Raw genomic sequence first — 20101 nt, forward strand, 5'->3', positions numbered from 1 at the left:
GGGCTTTTTTCACCTCCCACCCTTGAGCTTCGTTAATCAGAAAAGGAGCTCCGAGTCCAGACCGACGTCTATGATCTGTATGCAGAGGAAGGACCCTAGTTTTCCATCTCTAATTTCTATGATTGTGCAAATCTAACTTAAAAACATTGGGAGCCTTCAAAATGTTCGTCATGTATTTTTAAGCCACAATAATAGCTCAATATAGAACGTTATGTGCAGAGAAAAGAAAAAGAATAGTGTAACAGCAGCTTTATGAAATGAACTGACTCCAAATAGACAACTAGCCACCAGATCAGGTTTCAAGTTTTTGTCTTAAATATTAATAGTTTAAAAAATAAAACTGATTCTTGAAGCGTTTAAGGAAATCGACTTGATTCTTCAAGCTTATATATGTTTTACTTAGACAACCTGCCCCTCACAACGTGAAAATAATTTTACTATGATTTTGCTATAATATGTCTACATTTTTGGAAACAATCTTATTTCTTTCTCAGTACCTCATGATGTCCAATTTATCTGCAAATATCACTCTCTCAATCTCTCTCTCTCTTTTTTAGTAATAAGCTATTTCCTGTTTTTACTATCTGGACCTCTATGGCACAAAATTTGATTATGCATTCAGAAATTCAAAATACCTATTTTTTTGTGGGAAATGATGAACAGATATCATAAAACGTGATCATAATGTCATGAGATGTTAAAGCAACAGACATCTAAAACTTTAACAGCTAAATTAATAGTGCTTCCATTAAAGTTTTCACCTTTGGAGACTATAGATATTTGGAATATGTTGTCTCTGCTCTAAGCAATTTTGGAACTTTTCTTTTACAGAGTGCTTCAGAGCTAATGAATGGGCAATGCCAAAAAATTACTCTCATGATTACATAGTCTGTCTTTTGTACTAAGAGATGTGTTACCCAGCTTGATGATCCACCTTGTTCAGCAAACCTGACTCCTTTATCTGTCAGAGTTCAGGCAAGAAACATTTTACTCACTCACAAAGTGTGTGTTTGTATGTGTCTGTAATTAAGGAGTCGTTAATAAAGGGTCTATTTATAAAAGATGTGAAAAGGATGATGGGAAACCAACAAAGTATAGGAGGAGCCCCTAGGCTCCTTGGGCCTGAAGGGGATTCATGGAGGGAGCAGCTATTGGAATGCAGAAAGAGATGTAGGTGAGAGTTCTCCCACTGGACCTGGGGACTTTACAGGAGGAAGACAGCCACGTCTCTGAGCTCCTCCTCCTCTTTGCCTTCAAATTTCTGATGGTGCTTCCATTTAGCCAAACTTGAGAGAAAGCCAGGGAGCTGGGGAGCCTCAATACAGCCCTAACAGATCAGTCTCCCAGGACACAGAGCAGAGTGGAGAGGCATGGAGAGTGGTTCTGGAGGGACAAATGGAGACTACCCAGCACAGCCATTCATGACTTTCATCTTTTAACAGTAATCCAAATCACTCCATTGAGGACTGTTAGGAGGATGGGGTGTATCTTCTGAAGGCAATTCGAAGAGCTGGATGCCTCACATAAGCTGAGAATGTAAACTCCCTGGAATAAGGATGCAGGCAACAGAGGAAATGAATATGTTTTAATCCGTTCGTTACAATTCAGTCTTATTCCTTTATGGCCGTGTCTTGTCTTTTGACAGGAACACATTTGAATGGTTTTTGATACAGCCAATCTAAGACATTATTATAGTTCTTTAGATAGAACAAATATATTCTTTATGGAGACTTATAATAGAGAATGGAAAAATACAAAATTACAAATCAAGTGTATATATACATCTTCTTTACAGAGTCATCTGCATACATTGGTTATGTCAATGAGTGAAATAGAGTCATGAAAATGTAACTTGGATTTGGGAATGGGAGGATTAAAAACAAAAATTATGTGTACCTGTAATAATCCAAATCTGCTTGCTCTTGGCACTTCTTACTTCATTGAACTGATTTCAGTGCCTTGGCAGGCTCAACAATGTTTTATTTTTGCTGGAAATTAGGAACATGGGCAGTAATCATGAGTGCCAGGGACAGAAAAGTCAAATTATACTGAATGTGCTCTGGAAAGCATTGGAAGTGTTGTTCCCCAAGACTTGACTTGCTGGATTTGGGTATGGATTACCTAACTGGGCTTCTAATTCTCCAGTACAATCAGATCATCTTTCATCCCAAATAGGATACTGAACATTTTTTCTATGAACATCATGTCTATTTTTAATCTTGGTAATTCATCAATTATTATTCGTGGTTACTCTCACTGTCTATTGAATAACAGTGGCTCGAAAGTTTTCAACAAGATGCCAAGAGAAGGTGTTTATTGTATATTCTCTCAGGTGAATTGGGGCAGAATAAAATGTGTTATCAAAACTGGTCTTTGCTTCTAAGAAAACTCCAGGTTCAGATAGTTTCAGTGATGAATTCTAGCAGATATTTAAGGAAGAAATACCAATCTCACACAAACTCTTTCAGAAAATAGAGGAGATGGGAATACTTCCCAACCTGCTTTATGAGGCCAACAAAAACCTGATGCCAAAACCTGTCAAAAATATTATTTAAAAAGCCAAGAACATTGTAGACCAATATCTCTCATGAGCATAGATACCAAATCCCTAATAAAGTATCAGCAAATTAAATTCAATAACACGTAAAAAGATATTACATAATAACAAAGTGGGAGTTATCCAGAAATGTAAGGTTGCTTTAATTCTTAAAAACCGACTAATATAATTTACTATATTACCAAAATAAAAAAGAAAAATCAAGTGGTAATTTTAATAGATGCAAAATTGATCTTTTGCTTTTCTTTACAAACATTTGAATTTATTTTCCTTTATTAGAAAAGGAAGAACAGGAAATTAAGGCAAGCTCCATAGTTTAGTTTAAGACTCTGTTTAAGATTATTTGCACATAACGATTAGACAATTTTTTTAAAGCAGGTAGATTAAAACTTATAAAAGTCCTAATAACTTACACTTTAGGGGTAAATGGGACCTCAATTTGGATCAGAAATAAATTTCACATCCATACTCTGCACACCCACAGAGTTGTATCTGCATGTGTCACACATCCTCAGCCTGTGGGAGGTGGGCTTCCACAGCATCTGTCCAAATCAAGATTCTGTAATCTTTGTATGTGGCTAGTAGCAATCTAAAAGGGAATGGGAAAAGCATTCAAATCAGGGGTGCAGTTCAATAAAAAGAAACTCTATCTGTCCATCCATCCATTCATCCATCCATGCAATAAATAGCTGAGGATCAACTTCATGCAAGGCACAAAATAAATGAAAGCCATGGAACGTATGTTCTAGTGGGATTACATGTAATGATACTATGCTTATCTTTTTCTTGTGTAGCAGAAACCGAAAGACTAAGTGTGGTGCTGGTGTTTCTTGGTCTGCCACAGGATTAATGGCTTATGAATGAGCCAAAATATAACTTCTAGCCTAATTTATTTTATTTCTGGCCAAAAATAATCTACTTTCTTGATCTTCCTTCCCTTTTCTCATCTCTGTAGAGGCTCTGCATGTTTCAAGAGTTGGCCCTACCTTTCTTCTTGGCCCACTTGATCACAAAGCAACCTTGATAGAACATCTGTTTCTCCATCACAAGGCAATTGATTCCAGACGGTAAAGCCCGATCATTTAGGAACTATTGACAGAGACATTTTTGTGAATCGTTTTGATGGAGTTCTTTTTTTTTGGTTCTGCATTGCCTTCTCAGAGTTTTGGGCTGAACTTTTAGGCCTAGTTTTCCTTGGAACTTTACATATTCAGTAAATCTTTTGATCAGTCTTACTTAGTGTCATGGAAGAACATGGAAGTTCTTTGTTATTTTCTTGGTAAAGTTTCAAAGAAAGATTTAAGAGTCTATCAAGGTAGCATGACTGTTCAAGCAAGAATAGTGAGTAAAATTAGCTGAATTCTCCAACAATTCCCAATTATTTTGGACCTCAGGTGTTATAAGTGATGTGATATGATATATGACATGATAAATATATGACATGATACAATGTATCTCCTAAAGGAATAATATGTAAATGTTTATAAGATAATTTCTTCTAATAATAATGCCATTGTTTTCTTGTTCCGTTTTGGTTGTTAATTCCAGAGTTCCTTCGAGATTTTCTGAAGCTTTTTAGGTTGAAATCTGAAGCATTGTTATTTCTCAAGGTTTTCTGAGGTTCAGCTGAATATAGGTATTTCTTGACACCTAATCATTTCCATATACAGGTTCATAATGATTATTAGGCTTCATCTTGTCTCAAGGTTTTTTTTCCCTAAATGAAAATTTGTCTTTATAACATAGTGCCGTAATAGTTATTTAATGAACTGTTCTCTATCAACATTACCTGTTATGCTGAATATTGATTTTATATTAATTACTCCCACCCAGTTTTCATTTTTGGTTCTGTACTCTGGGTTAGATTCTCCTCTATTTTCAAGAAAATTGTTAGATTTATAATGACAGGGACAGAATCTTTTGTTGTGTGGGTTACTCTCTTAGGTAGTCAGTACAGCTGAATCCTTGGTTATATATTTATGTTTTATCTGTAAGACATGGAAGTCAACCACCCTCTGAAAATATTCAATTTTTATTCCGGAAGTAGTTAACGTAGCTGTCCCTAAGGATTTTTCTGGAGGCCCACTTTTCTCCTGCATGTCTAGTTAAACAATAGTCAAACTACAAAATACTCAGATTTTAATAACAGGTATTATAATAAAGTAACTGAGGATTGAGGTATCCAGAGATTGTATACACTCAACTGCTCTGTCATATATTTATGACTATTCTTTAGATGAAAAGTAGTTTGTGATTCATATATGAACCAAGCCAGGTAATTCAAGATATTGATTGAAAACTGGCAGGTGAGCGGGAAACCAGCATTCAGTATTATTGTATTATTTAGTCTTCCAACAACCTTTTTAGGGGAAATCCTAATTTTTCCTATGACACAGATGAATAAACTGATAATAACTTGCCCAAGGTCAGGCATCTAGTTAGGGACAAGACTAAGATTGTAGCTTGGGTTTATGAGATGTTTGGGAATAGTAGTCCTGGCTCTACTGAGGGAATTTCTTTCTACTTTGAAAATTACCAGAAACAAGGGAAAGAGGAAACTACTTGGTCATCACGATTTGAAAGAAATTTTATAGAGTTTATCAGTACTGGAAAAAAGTATGACAAATGAGTAATTTTACTAGAAAGAAAGAGCAGAGAAGCAAAACTCTCCTCCATGGCCCCTCAGCTCACCTTTGGAAGAAGATTAAAGCTGGTACATGGTAAATAAACCTTCCAGCCTGAAGTTTGCCAGAAAGTCAGGGAAGATTGCGTTGTCTTTTTACTCTTGTTGGGACAATCTCTCTAGCTCAAGGAAAAAGTCTATTGAACTACTGAGCCACATAATTCCTGATGTCACTAGTAGGAATTAACAGCATTTCCCAAAGTGGGTATTCCACTCTCTGAAAACAGACTGCCTGTGTAGGCCGGACAAATGAACTCTTCTCAAGTACCATGTAATGCACTTTCTTCAAAGCGGGGTCCCTGCCCTCTCCTCTGTCCTTTGATGGACAAATTGTTGCTTAAAATCTGAAGACAGTGGTACTGCCTGTGGTTTCTTTTCCTTTCTTAATCTTTCTGAATGTTGTAAACATTTACTTTAAATACTTTTTCGAATGGATCTGTTATCTCTAATGCTTGAGGTGCCAATTCTCCAACTGTTCAGTGGTTTGTTCCTCTCATTTTGTCACGTTTTGTTGTGAACGCCTCTGTGTCAGGGGTTGCTTCAAGAACCCTGGGCGCCTTGGGCCGTTGTATCCCCAGAGAGTGGTTTGGCGGTGGTATCAGCCAGGACCCTTCAGATTTCAGGGTTTCAGACCACTATTTAAGTTCATGTGTCACTCTTGGATTTCTGTGCCACTTTGGAGTAGAATTTAGACTCCACACCTGAGCCTGGGCTGGGATTAAGGCTTTGATATCTCACAGATAGCTCTTCTTTTACCTACTGCCTCGGGAAGAAGGTATGATTCTTGAAGCTAGCCCGGGCTGGTAAGCACAGGTATTTTATTCCCTATTTCTCACATGGGGCAGCCTTTTATGCTCCCAGACTTATTCAGAAGGCACAGTTCAATCCCCCCACTTTTCTTGGGCCTGAGTTCTTATATTTTGCCTCCTGAGTATGTTAAACCCAGCTCTCAGCCTCCGGAACCTATATCTGAGACTGACACTGCCTGAATCATTTGCCTTCAGCTCATCACTCTGCTTTTGAGTTCTTTTTTTCTGGTATGTGAAACTTTCTCTTTCTTGTTTTCACTCTCAGCTTAATTTTCTTTTATTATTATTTTTTTGTTCCGCATTTCTATGTGTTTGTGGTGAAATAGAGGTATCCTTTGTGTCAGCTCAGTTTACCATATTGACTAGAAGTTTCCCATTACTGAATATGTAATATCTCTATTCTGTTTTACATGTTCCAGTGACCTCTTGGCTTTCCTGAACATTTGTTATGCTAACCTCTCAGTTGTACTGATGAGATGACTATATATATACCGTGATAGAAAAGTATGCATATAATATGCTGGCTCATTAAGAAATAACTTATTTAATTACTATTGTAGTTAAATAGATATTAATTCAGAAACCACTTTAGCTTAGAAAATGATGGGAAATATATTTAAGCTCAGAATTTACAAGAAGGCTCTTGGAAAGGTTGAAAGTACAATTTGCAGAGTGCCTAAGGGTTGAAAGTTACATCAACTCTTTTGAGCAATGAAACTTTGGCAAAGGATATGTTTTAATGAGGCTTTTTTTTTTTTTTTTTATTCCTGAGAGAGAGAAGACTGCAGTTCTACTTGCTGTATATAAAACCCCCTATAACCTCTTAACAGGTGTTCCAAGAATAAAGAAAACTACTGTTCTGCTCTCCTTCGAGACTTCTTACATGTCACACTGGTTCATATCCAACCACTAGGGTCGAGTAGGGGATTACACAATTAAATTGGTGCTTTTCTCCAGCTTTAGAGGCAGAAAAGAAAGTAGATTCCCATTTTGGATCTGGAAGCAAATGGCTTTGAAAATGCTTTTAGTTCTGTTTCGTTCCTGTCCCTTTCTTCTCCTATGGGAGGAAGATTTTGCTGTTTCCTGTATAGGATTCTAGTCATCTAATTTCAGGTTAAGTTTAGATTTTTAAGATTGTGCCCAGTGAAAAGCTTTCTTTGGTGTACTTTTTAGAAATACAATGCTAATAAGTAAGGAGGATCAGAAAGCTACAATTCTTTGGAACAGACTATTCCAGAACAGAACTGAAACCATGTGGCTATTTCAAGGATATTTGAAAAGAACTTATGGAACATATCACATTTTGACTCATCTTAGGTTTAATGTCAGTGGGAAGGAAAAGGAAAGCTAAAATAACTGTCTAAATCTGATTAAGATTCTTGACTTGTTTAAGAATTTCTCTTAAGACGCAGGAAATAAGATTATCATCTTTTCAGAGGGGTCAACATCAGGGGAAGGGTTATAAGTTGTGTGGCAATCAAAATAAAAACAAAACACACCCCCTCTTCTGCCCTAGCACCTCATAAAACTAAAATCCCAACCCAAACAATAAAAAACCCAAGAGCTCTAAACAAAACCTAGTACACTGAAAGATTCCAATAAAAATATATAGTACTATATAAAAAAATTATCAGGATGTTTTGAAAACAGTAGGACATCTGACCAGGTGGGGAAAGGTATAAAAAGATAGAAAGACTAAGGTCCAGTTGTAGTCATAGGGGGTTTCCCTAAACCTCTAGAAAAGACCTTAAAGGCAGGGTCTCTGAATTCCACTCCACATAGTAAGGCATCTTTGCTAGTTCTGGTTCCTTTACTTTTGGGGCTCATCAGTGAGTCTGCTGCACACTAAGACCTTATTTTAAAGCATACATGAAATCCTGGTACAGGGAAATCAAAGCTAAGTTTGGGCAATGCCATGTGCTGAAGAGCACAGTTTTCGCTTTTATTAGCCTGGATACATTTTCATTCTTATCAGCACAGGTCGTTCCCCAATCAGCTGGTCTGTTTCCAGGGAGAAAAAAGTCTGAATAATAAACTTTAAAAATTCCGTTAAATCATTTCATTGTGAAGAAAGACAACAATGGATGGTTTTGGCAAAAATTATGGCCAAAGTGATATTGTGGATCTGTGTTTGGATACAGCCATATTGTAAGCATTTCTAGTGGTTCTGGCACAACCTGCCAAAGGCTTACCACCTTGAGAAGAAAGAGTCTGAGTTGAGTCTTCTAGTTTTTCTGATTTGAGAGGTTTCTTCTTTTCAGAGTCAGAATTTTCTAGGCGCCAACTCATGTGCAAAGTTGGATTTTCAGGCATGTATCCTTTTCCCTCCCTCCTTCAAAAATTCAGTTGCTTTTTAAATTTTCATGCATGTAACAAGAAAACCATACAAATGAAGTTCCTTGGGGAAGTGGAAGGTATTAGGAAAAACTGAACTCTATCTCACACCTTCTTTCCACAGTTCCCTTTCTCTTCAGTAAATCTCCCTTTTTCCCAGAGTAACAAATTCATAGCCTTGTCATAGTGGAAGAAGAGGTATTTCCTCTGTGCTACGATAGAAGACAGACACTATGTGGCCCAAGTCTTCCAGAGAGAGATTTTTGCTGTCTTGTCTGCAACAGAATACAGTGGCTCTACATAGCCTAGGCAGATCTGAATATGAATATAAGAGTATCAAAGTGGAACACACGGTCTCAAGAATTCTTACCATTTGTAATATTTTCTTTTTTGATGACTTGGATTTTAAAAATAAAGTACATGCAATGTTAGCTGGGGAAGGAGACATAGAGATAAGATAATCTAACCTCCAAAAGTTAAGGATGGGAAATTGAGGTCCAGATAAATTGAGTCTAGAACCAAGAAGTCTAATGGATTTTTTTTTTTTTTAAATTCTCCCAGTTCCTATGTTTGGTTAAGGTTTTTGTTTTTTTTAATAAGTGAATCTAAAGGATGGTTACTCCAAGACAGAAAACAAATGTGTCACTCATCCACAATCTCTGGGAATCCCCATATCTCACAGACATTTAAGGGCATTATCTCAAGAGCTAATAATGCAAAATGATTATCTACTTAATAAATTTGTACAGTTATTTGGAAAGAATTATGCAAGGTTATTTCTTCAGCAATTACTCTGTAGACTTAAATAAATTTATTAAGATTCATCTTTATAACCCTGGCCCCATAACTCTTGTTCAAATCTTAAGTGTGTAGAGTTCGGGTTCTTTTGACCATAGACAACTGACGTTAAGGGAGGGTATTTCAAAACTTAACAAAATGTCTGCATTTTGTTATGGAATGATCTGTGTGAATCTCTTAATGATATTGGGAATTGGAAATCTGCCAGGATTATTGCTTCTACTTGGTGACTAAACATAGAAAGTATTTCTCCAGTTTGGCAAATATTGAGAAATTTGGATTTTCACAGTGTATGCAATCTCTTTGTAAAAAAAGATGTGATTACTTTTTGCAAAATACCTTGAAATAAATGAATTAATAAACCTGTGAGTTTATTTCTACATTTCGGTAGTTCTAAACCAGGAGCAAGTTTGCTCCTAGGGGGCATCTGGCAATGTCTAGAGGCAATTTTGGTTGTCATGATTTGGGGGTGGGGTGCTGCTGTCATCTAGTGGATGGAAGCCCAGGATGCTGCTGAATATCTTATTTGCACAGGATAACCTCTGGCTCCTTTCTGCAGGATAATGTTTATCTGGCCTAAATATCAATATTTCTGAGATTGAGAAACTTGTTACAATGCTTTCTTCTCTCCTAGTATTTTAACAGTTTGTGTGATTTGTGATGGCCTGCTAACCTTAATTTGTACACTATGACATGGCTGAAGCCCAGCACGTGCTAAGCCCATCTTTCCAACATTTTTCAAAGTACAATTTTACAGATCAGAGGAGGTGGTTCTAGGCAAGCCCTCAGTCTCCTCCTGGCTTCGAAACATCTTCCTGTGAGATCAAAATCCCCACTAGTGTTTTACAATCATTGACATCGTGCACGCTATGCAAGTGCAAACAACGTAATTTAAGAATTACTTAAAAAGCAAAATAAAATGACTGACCCCTTATCCTTTCTCTCACTCCCCATAAATATGTTAGTCAGCCTGCAATATCACTAGCTTTTTCATCATTAAAAACAAACAAGAACAAGAAAGAAACAGACTCCATTTTCCTCCTCGTCTTAAGCCTGTAAACCAGTAGCGCATTTGGGATAAAGTATTTTGCATTTTATGACCACTTTAGTCTACTTTAGAAAAGTCAAACATCTTTACCTAATTTATTAAGATGTACAATGTCCAGGTTTGGCTGATGATTGGAGCATATTTGCCCTTTCCCACATATTTGAATAGAAATGGAACAGATGTATTTGTCCCCTTGCTGTATCCTGAAATGTTCGTTTGTACTTATGTCAGTAACATCTTCACAGGTCTGCACTGTGCTTGTTTCCATAGTAACCATACAGCACTATAACTTCTTTGAAAGGTGATCTGTTTTCTCCCAGTGAATTAGAATTTCTTGCCTTTGTACTCTGCTTTTTTTTTTTATCCTTGGTTTGGGAATGAAAGCAAGTAGAAAGATGAGAGGATGTCACCCACATTGAATGGAATGTGTGCTTAACATATAAGAAGTGCATATGGGTTCCCTTCGTGTTATCTAGTTCTTCTCTAAGATTATTTTTTAACCCACGTGGTGTAATGAACTATGTAGGACATCTAGGTGTCCAGCCCATTCAGTGTGATGAACAGTATCAATAATAATACCTAAGATCACTGAATAAATGCTGCATTTTTACAGATGAGGAAGATGAGGATTCTCTTATATAAGGCTTCCCTATCTAAGGAAGGGAGCTTGACTTGCTTGGCCAAGAGCTTTTAAGTGGCCAAGCAGGGATTTGAACTCACACAGCCTATAAACAGATTCCAACTTGTCTGTGAAAGACGCCCAAATTCCTGACTCCATAGCCCTACCTACTTTTCCAATTTCTGATCCCATATTTCCAACTGACTGCTATCAGTTCACTTGGGTGTCCTCAAGCATCTTTAATTCAGCATGTTCAAAACAGAAATCATCTTTCCAATGAACCAGCGCCTCTCTCTGACCTTCTTATATCTGTGAATAGTTCTACATTCTTCTAGTCCTCAGATTCAAAACCTTGGTGTTTTCTCCAACTCCTTCTCATTTACTGTCCCCCACAGCAAATCAATTATCAAGTCACATGGAGTCTAATTCTGTAATATTCTGCAATCAGGGCTCTCTTGTCCATTCTCTTCACCAACGTCTGCCTAAATCATGGAGACACCTTTCAGCTGTTCTTCCCGCCCTTTCATCTCTCCGTTTCAGTCCACTTTATGTTCTTTTATGAAATATCCTTCATCTGATCACATTCTGATCACATCACATGCTTGCTCAGAAACCATCAGATGTTCCTGATTAGATCCTGGGTTATGTGCATATGCATCTAGGCTCTTCTGACACCAAGCAAATTAAACTACTTGTCATTCCCCAAACAAGTTGCACAGATTTCAGCCCTTCTTGACTCCTTCAGACACACAGACTTCTGTTATTGAAATTATCTCTATTCTTCAAGCTCTGCTTCAGATATTAACATATTCACAAAGCCTTTCTCAATTCCCATTCTCACAACTTTGGATCCCTCCAGTTTTCCCATCATCCTCCTGCCACTTTTCCTATTTTATGTTTTTATAATTTTTAATTTGTTTTAGTCCTTCTTACTTCCTTTTAGCTTGTAAATCATCTGCAGGCAGGGACCAAGTCTTACTGCAGTATCTTCTCCTCCCTAGCACCTGGGACAGTGCCTGAGACATAGTAGAAACCTAGCAACTATTTGTTGAACCACAGTGATGCTATTGGGATATCTGGCACAGAGAGAAGGAAATGTATGTATGGAAAGGATAGTTGTCTCTGATTTCCTGATGCTTCTGTAAGGGCTTCTTCAATGTGTCATTCACCATCTGGCACATGTTTGACATCTCAACTTTTTCCGTGTCACTGTACTCCTTCTTTCTGCCTAGAGTCAAAGAAATTTCTAGTTATCTGTTGAGATTTTCCTCAGGCTTCATCTAGTAAAAATCAGGCTGGTTGGAAAGTAAACAATACAGAGGTCCACTCGAGAAAAAAAGAGCAGAGAAAACTAAAAAGTTCTAGGTTGATGAGAGATTGGTGTGAGATGTTGATTGAGTTGTGTACAGATGTTTTCAACCTAGGGCTAATATTAAGCAAAATTTTATAGGCTTTTCACCCTGCTTTTTCCCTTCATATCTTTTCAGCTGCCTCCTTCTAGTCCTTAACTCCAAAAATCCTTCAACTCCACTGGGACCAATTGATCTATCTTTTTTTAAAAAGACAGTTTTTTTAGGGCACTTTTATGTTCATAGCAAAATTAAGAGAAAGGTAAATAGATTTTGCATATATCTCCTGCCCCTACATATGCATAACCTCCCCTATTATCAACATCCTCCACCAGAGGGGTACAATTGTTACAAGTGAGAATCTACACTGACACAGCATAATCACCTGAAGTCCATAGTTTACAGTAGGGTTCACTCTTGGTGTTGTACACTCTATGAGTTTCGACAAATGTATAATGACACGTATCCATAGTTATAGCATCAGGCAGAGTAATTTCATTGCCCTAAAAACCCTTTGTGCTCCACCTATGCATCTCAACCACCTCCAGCCCCTGGCAACCACTCATCTTTTTAGTGTCCCCATAGTTTTTCCTTTTTCGGAATGTCATATAGCTGGAATCATACAGTATGTAGCCTTTCAGGTTGACTTCTTTCACTCAGTAATATGCATTTAAGGTTCTTCATGTCTTTTCATGGCTTGATAGCTCATTTCTTTTTAGTGCTGAATAATATTCAGCTTGAGATTTTGACCGTTCTAATAGGTATGTAGTGGTACCTCACTGTTGTTTTAATTTGCGTTTCCCTGATGGCGTATGATGTGCAGCATCTTTTTGTACTCTTGTTTTTTTACTGTTGAGTTTCAAGAGTTCTTTGTATCTTCTGGGTGATAGTCCTTTACCTGATATGTCTTTTGTAAATATTTTCTCCCCATCTATGGCTTATCTTCTCTTCTCATTCTATTGACGTTGTCTTTTGCAGAGTAGAAGTTTTTAACTTTAAATAAGTCCAGCTTATCCATTATTTCTTTCATGGATCGTGCCTTTAGTATTGTATTTAAAAAATCGTTGCCATACCCATGGTCATCTGGGTTTTCTCAAATGTTGTCATCTTAGAGTTTTACAGTCCACTTTGAGTTAATTTTGGGGAAGAGGGTAAGGTCTGTGTTTAGTTCATTTTTTTGCATGTGGATGTCCAACTGTTCCAGCACCATCTGTTGAAAAGACTATCTTTGCTCTATTGCATTGTCTTTGTTCCTTTGTCAAAGATCAGTTGACTATATTTATGTGGGTCTATTTCTGGGTTCTCTATTCTGTTCTGTTGATCTATTTGTCTATTCTGTTGCCAGTACCATACTGTCTTGATTAGGGTAACTTTATAGTAAGTCTTGAAGTTGGGTGGTATCAGTCCTCCAACTTTCTTTTCCTTCAATATTGCATTTGATCTTCTGGATCTTTTGACACTCCATATAAACCGTAGAATCAATTTGTTGATATCCACAAAGTAACTTGTTGATATTCTGATTGGTATTGCATTAACTCTATAGATCAAGATGGGAAGAACTGACATCTTGACAATATTGAGTCTTCTTATCCACGAACGTGGACTATATCTCCATTTATTTAGTTCTTCTTTGATTTTGTTCCTCAATTTTATAGTTTTCCTCAAGTAGATTGTGTACATATTTTGTTAGACGTATACTTAAGTATTTCATTTTTTGGGGTGCTAATATATATGGTATTATGTTTTTGATTTTAAATTCCACTTGTTCATTACCAGTATATAGGAAAGCAAATGACTTTTATACCTTAACTTTGTGTCTTGCAACCTTGCTATAATTACTTATTAGTTCCAGGAGTTTTTTTGTGGATTCTTTCAGATTTTATACATAGACAATCATGTTATCTGTGAACAAAGACAGTTTTATTTCTTCCCTCACAATCTGTATACATTTTGTTTCCTTTTCCTGTTTTATTGCATTAGCTAGAACTTTCAGTATGATGTTGAAAAGGAGGGGTGAGATGGGACATCCTTGCCTTGTACCTGGTCTTGGTGGGAAATGTTTTAAGTTTCTCACCATTAAATATAATGTTAGCCATATGGGTTTTTTTTTGGTAGATAATCTTTATCAAGTTGAGGAAGTTTCCCTCTATTCCTAGTTTACTGAGCATTTTTATCATGACTAGGTATTCAATTCTGTCAAATGCTTTTTTGGCATCTATTGATATGATCATGTGATTTTTCTTTTGTAGCTTATTGATGTAATGGGTTATGCTAATTGACTTTTGGATGTTGAACCAGCCTTGCATACCTGGGGTAAATCCCACTTGGTCATGGTGTATAATTCTTTTTATACATTGTTGGATTTGATTTGCTATTATTTTGTCAAAGATTTTTGTATCTATGTTCATGAGAGATAATGGTCTGTAGTTTTCTTTTCTTGCAATGTCTTTTTCTGGTTTTGGTATAAGAGTAATGCTGGCTTCATAGAATGAGTTAGGAAGTATTCCCTCCACTTCTATCCTCTGAAAGGGATAGTATAGAATTGCTATAATTTCTTCCTTAAATGTTTGGTAGAACTCACCAGGGGACTCATTTGGACCTTGTGCTTTCTGTTTTGGAAGGTTATTAATATTGATTCAGTTTCTTAATAGAGATAGGCTTATTCAGATAGTCTCTTTCTTCTTGTGTGAATTTTGACAAATTGTGTCTTTCAAGGATTTGGTCCCTTTTGTCTACATTATCAAATTTGTGTGCATAGAGTTGTTCATAGTATTCCTTTATTATCCTTTAAATGCCCATAGAATCTGTAGTGATATTCCTTTTTAAATTTCTGATATTAGTAATTTGTGTCCTCTCTTTTTTTCTCAATTAGCCTGGCTAATGGCTTATTGATTTTATTAATCTTTTCAAAGAACCGACTTTCATTTTATTGATTTTTCTCTATTGATTTCCTATTTTCAATGTCATTGATTTCTCCTCTAAGTCTTTTCTTCTGCTTAGTTTGGATTTAATTTGCTCTTCTTTTCTTCGTTCCTAAAGTGGATGATCTACCATTTTAAAGATGTTCTTCTCTTACCTCTGATCTTATGTCTTGGTTTCATTTCTGTTAAACTGTGTCCCCCCCTAAATTTCATATGTTGATGTCTTCACTCTAGTACCTCAAAATGTGACCTTAATTGGACCTTTACAGATGTAATCAAATTAAAATGAGGTCATTAGTATGGACCTTAATCCAAAATGACACGTCTTTATAAAAAGGGGAATTTGGGGGACAGACACCCACAGGGAGAATGCCATGTGAACATGAAGATGACCATCTATAAGCTAAGGAGAGAGTCCTGGAACAGATCCTTTCCTCACATCCTTCAGAAAGAACCAACTCTACCACCTTCATTTTGTACTTCTGGCCTCCAGAGCTGTGAGATAATAAATTTCTGCTGTTTAAGCCACCCAGTTTGTGGCACCCAATTATGGCAGCCTCAGGAAACTAAGATACCTTCCTACCATCTCCCATGGTATTATTATTACAGAGATGGTATTATCATCATTATCACCCCACAAATGGCTTATCCCAGTCTACTTTTGTCATACTTGACTGGTAGCCCACCCCTTCCTTACTATCCTGGCTAAATCTAATTCTTTTTCTACCCAAGGCCTGACCTTATGCAGCAGAACATCGTGGGAGCAAAATACATCCATTCCTACTGGTCTCACTTGTAATCCAGGTTGGCTAACTTTAAGTGGGCCCTTGGTGATGCCCAGCTACCATACTATATCTCCCTAGAGTCCATTCATTCTCCCACCATCTGAAATGACCGCTACAGACCTTCTGTTCTCTTTTCAATCTTCCAACACTTCCGTCCCAACCAAATGCTCTGATGATGAACTTGCTGCCTATCTCACTGAGAAAATGGAAGCAATTGGAAGAGAACTTCTGTTTGTTCCCCACCACATGCACCCACCAACCTATATCTGTATTAAGGTACTCTGCCTTCTCTCTTGTTATTATGAATGAACCATTCATGTTCTGTCTTCAGTCTGCTCCTTTCATGCACCTGATCTCATCCCTCCTTACCTCCTCAAGGCCATTGTTTTAACGATTCTCCCCGGCGTCTTTCTTAGCAGCCTTATTATGGGCTGAGCTCTGTCCTTCCCAAATTCATTGGTGAAATCCTAACCCCTAGTACCTCAGAAGGTGAGTATGTTTGGAGATAGGGTCATTAAGGAGGTAACTAAGTTAAAACAAGATCATTAGGGTGGGCCCTAATCCAATATGACTGATGCCCCTATAAGAAGAGGAGATCAGGACTCAGCATACACAGAGGAAAGACCACATGAAGACACAGAGAGAAAACAGCCATCTACAAAGCAAGTAGAGAGGGCGCAGAGGAAACCAACCCTACTGACATCTTGGAACTCTAGCCTCAAGAACTACAAGAAAATAAATTTCTGTTGTCTAAGTCTCCCAGCGTGTGGTACCTTGTTATGGCTGGCTCTAGCAGACAAACACAAGCCTACAAACATGCTGTAATTACTCTCACTGCAAACAACCCAACCAGTTTTTGAGTGCTCATCTCCCTTCTGCTGCTTCCTTGTTCCTCTGTTCCTTTACACAAAAACCTTGATCTTTTTGTATTGCCTTTCCACTTCCTCTCCTCTCAGTTTCTCTTCTACCTTATTTTCTGATGTCTAAGCATTGGAGTGTTCCAGAGCTTAGTCCTTGAACCTCTCTGCTTTTTTCTCCATACTTACTCCTTATGTGAATTAATTCAGTCTCATGGCTTTTAAACAGCTTCCATAAGCTAGCAACAGCTCAATTCATCTCCCCAGGTTGGACCTCTCCCTTGTAAAACAGGGACATTATAAAAAAGGGAAACTACCTCTCCCCCTTTATTTGTGAATCCAACTGCCCATTCAATACCTCCATTTGGAAGTCTAATAGTCACCTCAAACTTAATATGATGCAAACAGAATTGCTGGTTTCCATCCTCCAGCCCTCTAAAGCCCCTAGTCCTGCTCTCCCACTGTCTTCTGTAGCTCATAGATAGCTGCTCTGCCTTTTCAGTTGCCCAGGCAAAATACTAAGAAATAAAACAAAGCCCAAAAACCTTAGCATCATCTTTGAATCCTCCCATGCTTTCATGCTGCTCACCTAATCTATCAGCAAATCCTGTTGCATTCACCTTCCAAAGAGATCCAGAATCTGACCACATCTCACCACCTCCACTACCACCACCTCAGTCCAATCTTCCATCTTCTCTCACCAAGATTATTGCAATTGCCACCTAACTTTCCTGCTTCTGTCCCTGCCTTTGTCACTGCCTACCCACTTCATTTTAACCTCAACATAGCAAGCAGAGTGATCATTTAAAAATATAAGTCAGGGGCTAGTCTAGTGGTGCTGTGGTTAAGTTCGCATGTTCTGCTTCGGCGGCCTGGGGTTCACGGGTTCTGATCCCAGGTGTGGACCTAAGCATCGCTTGTCAAGCCATGCTGTGGCAGACGTCCCACATAAAATAGAGGAAGATGGACATGGTTGTTAGCTCAGGGCCAGTCTTCCCCAGCAAAAAGAGGAGGATTGGCAGCAGATGTTAGCTCAGGGGTAATCTTCCTCAAAAAAAAAAACACATATATACATATATATATATAAGTCAAATCCTAGAACTGCTTTGTTAGATCTTTCCATGGCTCCCTGTCTCACTCAGACTAAAAGCCAGAGTCCTTTGTGTAGCCTCTTTGGCTCTAGAATCTGCTCTCTGACTCCCTGAATCCATTACCTCTCTGAGCATATCACTTCCCTTACTTCATCCTCACTCACTCAGCTCCAGCCATGCTGATTTCCTTACAGTTTCTTTTTCTTTTCTTTTTTTTTTTGAGGAAGATTAGCCCTGAGTTAACTACAGCCAATCCTCCTCTTTTTGCTGAGGAAGACTGGCCCTGAGCTAACATCTGTGCCCATCTTCCTCTACTTTATATGTGGGACGCCTACCACAGCATGGCCTGCCAAGCAGTGCCATGTCCGCACCCAGGATCCAAATTGGTGAACCCTGGGCTACCGAGAAGCAGAACGTGCGACCTTAACTGCTGTGCCACTGGGTTGGCCCATTTCCTTACAGTTTCTTAAAGATCCTGGACACTCCCCTACCTTGGGGTCTTTGCACCTGCTGAAACTTCTGTCTGGAATGCTCTTCCCATGAGGACCAGTAGCACTTACTGCTCGCAATAGGCCAAGTCTCTTCTAGTGCTTTGCAGATACGAATGCATTTCAAGTGCATATCTTTCCTCCAGAACTCTGCTCCATCTCCTCCTTGCCAGAAAGCCCCTCTCTGACTCCTTACAAAAAAGCCACCCCCTCCCCACCTGTCTCCCCCATCTTCCTATCCTCTTTACTGTGTTTCTACCCATAACTCTTATCATTATCAATCATGAGATATATTTACTTGTTTGTTTTCTTATCATACATTTTCGTTCACTGGAATTATTATAAAATTTATGAGGCCAGAAACTTTACTTGTTCATTGCTTATTGAATCACTGACTGACTGACTGACTGAATTCTATACTTAGCACTACCTACAAACTGGCCTGAAATCTGTGACCCATTAACAAGGTCTCCTGGCTCTCTTCTGTGGCCTAGCATTGCATGTGCCTGCCAGGTCCTGGGGTTTGGAGCGGATGGGAAGGAGAGGTTTTGAAAAATATTTAAGTCACTCCTCTCAAAGAACTTTTTTGTTAGGCTGGTAAAATTATTCTAATACATGTGGCGCATCAATGATTTTGCTAGGTGAGGTTAGGGATGTGTCCTGGATTGCTCACACAGGCATAGCTTCTGTAAGGAAGAGCATTTTGATCCAGGTCTTGTAGGACTTGGTAGAAGCACAGTGTTAGCAGTGGCATAGAGGTAGGGAGGAGGCCAAGGTTTCAAGAGCATACCTATTTAAACGTTTGGGTGTATTCGCATATGCATTTAGCCCTATTTGGTCCTACTACAAAGACAAAGATATGTACATGTACATATTTACAAAATAGCGTATTAGCTTATTCAATGTTTTGTAGCTTTTAAAAACTAACAGTAGATTAACAAACACCTTTCAGAGCTGGCCCAGTGGTGTAGTGGTTAAGTTGCGTGCTCCACTTTGGTGGCCCGGGGTTTGCAGGTTCAGATCCTGGGCGTGGACCTACACACCACTCATCAAGCCGTGCTGTGGTGGCATCCCATATACAAACTAGAGGAAGATCCACACAGATGTTAGCTCAGGGCCATTCTTCCTCAAGCAAAAAGAGGAAGATTGGCAACAAAAGTTAGCTCAGGGCCAATCTTCCTCACCAAAAGAAACACAAAAAACAAAAACACCTTTCTGAGACAAGTCACATCCAGTCTTATTGAATTTTATTTCCTCAATTGTAAAATAAGCACAATAATACCTACTTCATCAGGTTGGGATAAGAATCAGTATAACCTAGTGGGTTCAAATTCTAGCTCTGCTGCATTCTGGCTATGTGACCTTGGACAAGTAATGAGCCTCTCTATGTCTCACTTTCCCCATATATGAAATGAGGGTAATAATAATAAGTACCTCATAGGGTTGTTTTAAGAATTCAGTGAATGAATAGATGTGAAGTGCTAGAGCAGAGGCTGAAATAGGGCTCTGTAAAGGTTGGTTATTATTAGGTGAGGGTTAGTTGTGATAATGCCTGTGAAAGTGATTTATCACATGGCGCAAATGAAGGAGGAGTTTCAAGTGTGTATGTGTGGGTGTGTGCATTTTTGTCCTTGCCACAGCGTTGAATACTGGTTAAAGGTGTGGGCTTTGCAGCTATATTCTCTGGAATCAAATCCTGGATCCATATGCACCAGCTGTGTGATCATTGGCAAATTACTCAACCTCTCTGTTCCTAAATATC

Source organism: Equus quagga, chromosome 3, assembly GCF_021613505.1.
Source record: "Equus quagga isolate Etosha38 chromosome 3, UCLA_HA_Equagga_1.0, whole genome shotgun sequence".
Classification (NCBI taxonomy): Eukaryota; Metazoa; Chordata; class Mammalia; order Perissodactyla; family Equidae; genus Equus; species Equus quagga.